The sequence below is a fragment of the Trachymyrmex septentrionalis genome, unplaced genomic scaffold (genome assembly GCF_001594115.1).
Source record: "Trachymyrmex septentrionalis isolate Tsep2-gDNA-1 unplaced genomic scaffold, Tsep1.0 scaffold76, whole genome shotgun sequence".
Taxonomy (NCBI): Eukaryota; Metazoa; Arthropoda; class Insecta; order Hymenoptera; family Formicidae; genus Trachymyrmex; species Trachymyrmex septentrionalis.
Window position 1 is genome coordinate 1,454,670 of NW_017305947.1, and position 8,913 is coordinate 1,463,582.

The 8,913-nt window shown below is 41.4% G+C and overlaps 1 protein-coding gene across 5 annotated transcripts in view; it reads right to left on the reverse strand.

The window, feature by feature from the left end:
- LOC108754122 (nuclear receptor coactivator 3-like) overlaps positions 1–8,913 on the reverse strand; it is a 163,199-nt gene that overhangs the window by 74,023 nt on the left and 80,263 nt on the right. The gene's annotated exons all lie outside the window — the stretch shown is intronic.

Here is an 8,913-nt window from a genome sequence, read left to right on the forward strand (position 1 = left end):
CCCTCTCGGGCTACGTCTAAGAGCCTCCACTCCTTTCGTTCTCCCCTTCCCCAGAAGAGGTCCAAGCTACTCCAACGATAGACTCCCCACCTCTCCTTTCCTATATGTTGACCGCTAAACGAGCGGCGTGCACGTGTATACGCGATAGCTCGTACGCTCGTGTGCGTGTTCCGTGTGCGTGTGCGTGTGCCGGGCACGTTACGCACACAGGGACACGCTGGAACAGCAGCTCGCGATCGGCGCACACGACGGTATAGGTAGATGCGGCGAAATTTTTACTTAACCCAGTTGGCGGCGATCTTATATATCCGTTTTCTACGTTTTCTAGATTAACTTGAATCTCGGTCCAGTTTACTCCTCGTAGCCCTTTCCTAGTTCTAAAAATGAGAAAGAGACGAAAAAGGAATAAGTTTGGACCAAGATTGAAATGAATCTGTACCGTTGGAATGGAGACGTTTATTCACGTTCTACCGGCTTCACAACCTCGTTGTCGGTTTTCTTTATTTCAATCTACGAAGAATTATCCTCGCTACCACGTCGCTTCACTCTGCGATCGTTTCCCAATTTTTCTCGCACAACAATGTGATATATATCTTTGCTCTACCGTTTCGCACTCTCCTCGTTACTCCTTTGAATTATTATAAAGCGGACCCACTCGCAACGCGGTTTAGTTGCGTCGATGTCTTCAGTCGGCCGATAGAAGTATTCGCACGGCGTTCGTTACCGAAGCCGAGAGAGAGAGAGAGAGAGCACAGATTGGCGCGGATCCGGTACGCGCGTGCCGAAGACACCGGATAGACGAAGAGCTCGACACACGCACAGCCAGGAGGGCGTCTACACTGCGTCGGCGCTTATTCGCGACACGACGCGCCGTCGCCGCCGCGTGAGCGATCACTGGGACTGGCTGATTCCCGATGTCCACGGCGATCATCACGACCGCCAGCCGCGAACGGACAGTGCTGCGTGATGTTTCAGTGCGGCGAAACCTGAATTCGCGATGTTATCTGGAATGACGCAATATTCCCCCAGCATTCTCCGATACGCGGCGGAATATTGTCTCCAGGTCAACGATTAAAGATCCACTGAATCTTCGTTTAAACAGTTTCTTGCGCTTGACAAATCGCACTTCACTTGATTGTTGAGAAAAAAAAAAAAAATCACAATGTTGCTTTTGTATTTCTAAATGCTTCAAAAGCTCTCCCTGCTTCACTACTGAAATAACATAAGCATTTAATCAAAGGACGAAACGCATGTATTTTAAATATCAATAGAGAGAAGAATGTACTTGATATTTTTACAGTCGTCGTTATTAATGACGACAGTCCTATTATCGTAGTTAGGCTACGAGTATATATTTCTTCCAGCGTGAATACGTTCGCGACGAAGAAGGGGGATTAATCGACGCGTTCGGAGTAGCGCCGGTGGAAAGTGTAAACCAACGCCAGCATCGCGAGAGGTATCGATAGTCGGATAATGTGGCGCGGTATCGCGATTTAGCGGCGCCTTCGTTCCACTTGCGATGGGGCACGTTATATACTCGGTTATACACTCGAGTGGTGAATCCGCGTCACTATCTACGATAGTCTCGATAGGGCTCGATTGAATGCCTTACACCTCGCTACTAATCACGAAGGAATCGCGCGAACGCGAGGCGAAGCACGGCCGAGAGTGCTATACACGATTCCTTCGCTTCCAATCGTCCTTGACATACTTCCGCTCGCCCGTCCCGCACACCGAATCGATGCAATCACGGAAGTTACGCGCGCAATACCCGCTGCTCCTATCCCTCGTACAGGGTGTTTCACGCAAACGGGACACGTTCGAATCGCCTCCCATTCACGGATGCGGATCGACAAAGACGATCGGTTCAGGAGGCACGGACGAGGCTATAATTTAAAATTGGAATTGTGAGAGAAATAAAAAATATATTTTTGTGCCTCTCACACAGAGAGGGGGGTATATTTTTTTATCAAAGAAGCTACGGGGGGGGGAAGGGGGTTACTTCGTGTCTTGGCTTCTTTCGTAGAAAATATACGTGAACGATCCCTCTTTCAAGATTAAAATTCAGGAGACTCGACGGCACGATACGTAAGACCCGATTACTTATTTTTCAAATACTTCAAGAGAATCGCAAGAGTGAAATTATAAGAGAAATAAAAAAGTATAGGTGGCAAATCTCTCGGAGATTAAAATTCAACAAACCGGAGAGATTCGATAAAAACTCCATCTTTTATCTTTCAAATACTCAACGAGAATTTCTCCCGCAAAAAACTTGCGAAGGAGCCGATGCTGTACGAGGAGCAACAACGTTGACAAAAATATCCGCGTTGCGCCAAACGCACATCTACAATGCGTGCACACGTGCACAGTGGATATTCCTCGTACATCGTCGTGTTACATTAACACCTCGAACGTTCCATTCGTTAACTTCACACTTCGACATTGCTTTGGCAATCCTGCCTATACACTCGAGCGAGCGAGAGAGGCTCAACCACGCGCTCTACTCGATTAAACTTTTTACCGAACGACGTTAAGTAGATAATGAATGATCACCGTTTGCTCGAAACGTACTCGACGCTCCATATCCTCGTGTTACGGCACCGCCAAGCGTCATCATCTTCCGTCTGATCCTCGTCGCGATTCCTTTTCCTTACGCAACGCACGCACGCACGCACGCACGCAGGGAGAAGCACGTCTTTCGTAATCTCCCGCGGAGCCCCGAAGACGGCCGAAGACGTCTCGCTGACGCACGAAGAAGCAGAAACGAGCGGGTAGACGAGCAGGCAAAGCAGGTACCGACGTGCGGCCGCGGCGTGGCCCGCTCCGACTTGACGCGGCCGAGTATCGCTTGTGGGTCGAGACTCGTATATGCGGGACCTGTACCCCGCGTGTAATATAGGTCAGTGGGCCAGGGCGATCGCGGACGGCAACGCGGACGTGCGCGCCGCGCCGCGTCGTGCCGCGCGCGCAACGCGCGCGTTCGAGCCCGTGGCCTGCCTTGCTGCTTCAGCCTCTGCTTTTGCCTGTGCCTCTACCTGGCTGCCTGCCTGGCTGGCTGGCTGCCTGCCTGCCTGCCTGCCTGCCTGCCTGCCTGTTTGGCCTGACGAACCCACCTCTCGTTACATCCCTCACTGGCATTATTAGCTCTCTCTGCCTGGTATTCCAGAAAGACTGCATTTTCCTAATTATACGATTGGAAACGGGACCGTTTATATTAAAACTTGAAATAACGAAGCGCCTTACCGGTCCGAGTGTTAAGATGTTGAACTACTATATAATATGCAGTCATTTAAATTGAATTAATTTTCAGAAATAAATTGCGAGTCGACGAGGTTATCGGATTCACACGATCAATCTGAAAGAAATAATCCCCCCAAAATTTCCCAAATCTGAAACATTTTGGGGGAATTATTTGTTTCAGATTGATCGTGTGAATCCGATAATCTATCTCATCATCGGCGCTTCGTTATTTCAAGTTTTCTTAATTATGATACCTCCAGAGATGAAAGGAGTCGCTAAGTATGGATGTTAAGATTTTTTTGAAAGGTTCAGATAAGACTATATAATCGTCTTCGACTATATAAACTATTTTAACAAAGTTAAAAGAAATATCTGTATCTATAATATATTCGATAAGACTTTTTCATTTTTCTGTGAAAGGTTGGAGGGAAAAGAATTCTTACTTGTGTGGCCGCGTATCGTATCTGACAGAGCGGAGCCGATTTTTCCACAGAACGTGGAAAGGATAATTTTCTCGAATTATTGAAATAATAATGTAGGATGTTAGTTGAACTGGTTGCCAGAATGTCGAAACTGTTAACAGCATTGTTCATCATTGTTCGAGATTTCCAAGTAATTTTGATGGTGCAACAAAATTATGTATATATATTTTCAGATCTGTATCCATCTAAATTTTTAGATACTTCAGCAGAATCATGTTTTTCCGCGAAAGAGAATGTGTTTAGCCTGTTCACGATACACCTGGGGAAGAAATCACTCTCGCATCTTTCGAACCGCGATAAAATGCGACGTCGATGCGAAATCGCTATCAGGGATGTTTACGTCTAAACGGGTTATTGATCAAGAGACTCGCCGACACGGATATCTTGCGACAAGCATGTGATAGAGATAATAGATATGTAAATGAATGTTGCGCGGAAAATGAAAATGATGAATGAATCCCGCGGAAGATTGAAAGTGATAAATGACTGCGTAGAGGATTGTCGCTCGTATATCTCTTCTGCGGAACGAAATGACGTTTTTGAAAATAAGTGGCCCGTATCCTTTTAAACTGGAGCGTTACATGGAAAATCGAGAATAGTTGAATAATACATACACAAATAGGACGATTTGGCCGAAATATCTAAAAATTTAGGCAAATACGAATCTGAAAATAATTTCGTTTTTGGGCTATCAAAATACTTAATTATGTAGAAAACTCAAACATGATGAGCAATGTTGTAAACATTTTTGACATTTTAGCAATCATATCAAGCGTCCTCTATAATTATTTTAATGGTTCGATAAAATTTTCAGATCTGTATCTTGCACCAATAAATTTTTTAATACTACAGCAAAATCGTTCTTCACGTGTAAATAAATCAAAAAATTAAGTGATACATAATAAATATTAGTATGATTCAATGCTATTTTTATTAATGCTAAAATTAACTATTCAACATCAATCCCCGATAGACACTGAAATTATATATTTTAGATAAATTATTACCAATTATTTCCGCAAGCGAAATTAAAAGCCTTTTATTTTTGTTAAGACCCATAAAAATGGCCCTTGTAATTTTCTAAACACGTACGCGGCATTTTATGGAAATAAATGCAATAATTTAGCACCAATACGCAACCTACAATTTTTATGGTAATTGTAGAAAATTAAGTGTGTTGCAGCATGTATAAAAATATATCGCCGCAAATAAAACAAGCTTCGTTGGAGTTTCTGATCGATAAACTGGCTAGCATAAAATACGTAGTCGAAGGTTAATTCCAGAAGATTTTTCGCGCGGCTTACACTTTATTCTTATCTCGCACACATTCGATACAATCTATTATACTAGGTCTACTAAATTTTATCATTAACTTATATAAGAAGGTAGATAATGGAAGCGTCTTACTTACAGCAAGGAAGAACGTAAAAAAAGGCGGAATGTCGAGGTATCAGGAAAAACCTGAAGAAAAGTGGGTTAATACAAAACTGCATACGCGCTTCTAATGTCTCGGATACCGTTTTATTTTTAATAATGTCGTACTCCGCGCGCACTTTGTCCGACGAGAAGAAACCGCGGAAAATTTAATTTCGTCGTCTCGGTGGAATAAATGAAAGACATGAATAGCAAGTGGCCAGCATCTCCGAACGACCTAAGTATTTCTCGTTGCAGAGTGCAACGTCGGCGGTCGCTGTAATCTTCGGAGAAAGGAGAGACTGCGAGTGAGAGAGAAGGAAGAGGGAAGAAAAATACCGACCACGAACTGCGCAATACGCACGTAACACCCACGCGAACGTGAAATTAATATCGATAACCGAAATGACGACGCGACTCGTGGCGCATAAAGTGAGTCCGGCGTTGCTACTTCTTCTTTTTTTTTTTTCCTCTCCTCTTTCTTCGCCAGCAAGAATTAAAGTCCACGCTCACGCCCGAAATAAAAATACGCGCGCATATAAATTTCGCGATTGCGCGAGAGGTGACGGTACCGTTTATTTTTCTAGTTTAACGGCCTTAACTAACTTTGGTCATCGTCGTAAAACGTGCCGCGCGTTTAACATCGGCAGGTCTTGTTTTCTCATCGTACACTTTTAACGCGCCTGTGTATGCGATTCTTATCTGATGTCGACGATCTTTACATTAGTTAAATAACACCTCAAACGATCGATTATTTAGAACTAATTATAAGTAGAAAACAATTACGGTAAGACTTTTGATAACGGAAAGTATTGTATTTATTTGCGAATTTTAAATGTGAATTGTCTGTTATTCAACTGCAATTGTCTTTGCGGATTAATTTTGTAAACTTATATATATATAATATTAATAATAATTTTATTGTATGTTTCTTACAATACCGTGATACATTTATTGATGTAACACTCTGCAATGTACGAATATTGTATACAATGTTCAAGTTTAATTCAGCTATTACCTGTAACATTATCTTTCGTAAATTGTGCAACTGTATAATTTATCATAATTTTCTATCAATTTATGGATTTTACACGTAATAATGTAATTTAAATAATGTTTCTTAACCGTTTGTTAATATTATTATCTCTTGTTAATAGTATTAGTATAACCACATAATAATCATCGGATTTATTTACAGTTCACCGCCAATGCAGCGTAATAATTAAATTAGATGTTTTCAATTACTGATTTTGCAAATGAAAACGTTGGTAATATTGCAAACTGAAAATTAAAAATTCTTTGACGATGAAAAACGAAACGACGACACTTTTGGAACACCCTGTATGAAGATCCGCGCGTATGTAACAGTGACACTTGCACTTTCACGGACGAGAACACCTGTTCTCGCAGTAAAACGCGATGAGATATCGCATATCAATCGTGAAGATCGACTGAGAATATTCGCCAAGAACTGACATTCGACAATCTGTAAAACATGAAGAGAGCCGCGCGCCGTTTTTATCCATCGACATTCGCACGCAAGGAACGAGATTTAATCGGCCATCTCACGAAAATTTATCGCTCGCTTCTTTGAAAAATGCTGTGATAAAATTTCATAAAATTTTGAAGCGATTCAGATTAAGAAGTAAAACTAAAATATGGGATTAAATACGAAAAATATTAAAAACGGAAACTTACTAATAAGAAAGAAGTAGCTGTGCTGTAAGAGTTAAAACCGACCGTAAAGAGCGAAATGTATGTGGAAAATATTTGGTGATTTTTAGGAAAACAAAATTAAGAATGAACTACTTTTCGTGAAAAAGTTATTCCGCAGAATTTAGTTGTCACTATTCTTTGCAGTGTTTTCCAGTTTATTACAGAATTTTGACCTACTTTCCAAATATTTTTCTACTTATTATCTAATTTTAGTCACATTTGAAAACGATGCTTTTTTCATGCATATTCGCAAGATCGCCCACTTCGGAACGATTTCGTTTTCATCATAAAATCATTTCCAATTATTATAAAAAGTTATTTTCTTTACACATCGAACATATCGATTTTATATTATTATAAATAATATAGCGATCAAGTACATCGGTACTCGTACGACGCCGAGCTCGAATTTGTTGAATAACAAACAAATATACGAATTCGTGAATTTTTGGGCGATCAAAGGGCGATCGAACTCCAGGAACAAAGTGCACCGTTATTCGCGTGTCGAGTCACTCTGCGTAGTCGCCAAGTTTCATACTCGGGATTGACGTGCCTCTCGGGGTCGGGACGGCGCGCGGCCCGGAGTCAGAGACGTTAATCTACACCGCGAATCGGAGTCAGTGGCGATCCGTAGAAGGCGATCGCGCATTTAAATTGGTCGAGGTCTCTCGGTTACGCTCGAGTAGTAACACACTTCCCCGGCTCGGGTATGCAGCTGTAAACTGTTCTGCAGCAGACGCGAGCGCAGCCACGGCCATCGACCAGAGTACCCTCCGCTCGCGTATACACGGTGTCCCGGAAATCGTCGATTCAAACTCTCTCATTCCAACTGCGGATTTTGACACCAAAAGAAGTCTTCCAACTTCTTACGCAACAAATAAAATAGAGTAATATTTGCATCGATATTTATGAAATTTCCGTCTATTTTCCAAATATCTCAATTCACTCTTTTTTTTTCTTTTTTTTTTTTTCTATAATACAATATTATATTCTATAATACTTTTCAGAATCATTCATATATTTCATCTGTGAAAAAATCGTAGACTGTGTGAATTCGAGAAATTACACCTACTGTCGGTTTCCATCCCCTTTCGATTAACGCGTTGCAATAATCCTAGAAAAATATTCAAACTGTTGGCAATAATTCTACCATTAAACTTTCCTTGAAAATAAATAATAATAGGTAGAGGGCAAAGTAAGAGCCGACACATTTCTTGAAAATTACACGAAGAATATATTACAGTTAATTCTTCGTTAATTCTTCGTGTAATTTTCAAGAAATGTGTCGGCCCTTACTTTGCCCCTTACTTATTATTATTTATTTTGTATAGGAAGAGTCCTTCGATTTGTTATTTATTTCCTTGAAAAGGAAATAAATCTATCGCGATCTTGTTGGAGAATCGTATTTTTTTAGGAGACACCCGGTAGATCCGAGGTATTCTGTATACACCTTTCGCCGCTCCAGTCTTCCTACCGAGTTCAGGTTCACACCCGCGTACTCTCCTTTATCACCGAGGGATGCGGGGGAAGGGAAACCTAAAACGTCGTACGTCTCTTTTTCTTTTAGCCTTCGCGTTCGCGAAGTTGATTCATACCATCGGCGAAATAGAAAGTCCGCATCGTATACGCCGATACAAGGCGAACGGAACTCGCGGAGCGACGCAAATATCAACGCTATTCTTAGCTTTATTTATTGCAATTGCATGATATCAGTCTTGCACAATGTTTATGTAAGGAATAAAGATAGCGAGCGAGCGGAGCGCCCCGCATTTTTATAGGGAACTTTAAAAGCTTCGCCTCCCTTTTTTGTCCATTCGAATTGCATAACGTTGCACGGCTTGCATAACATTTGAATTATATTAGATGCTATTCCGATCGTTTGTATGCGATTTAATCCTCTATTGCTCAATGTAATTTCCAAGTCACGTATCGGCTTTATTATCGTCTTTTTCTTCTTTATGTATCGTATTCTGCCCCGTCGTACACATATCATTCCTTTAAGTATCGTCCCTTTTTGTATTAGTTTACTTTCAAAAAAAAAAAAAAAAAAAAAAAAAAAACC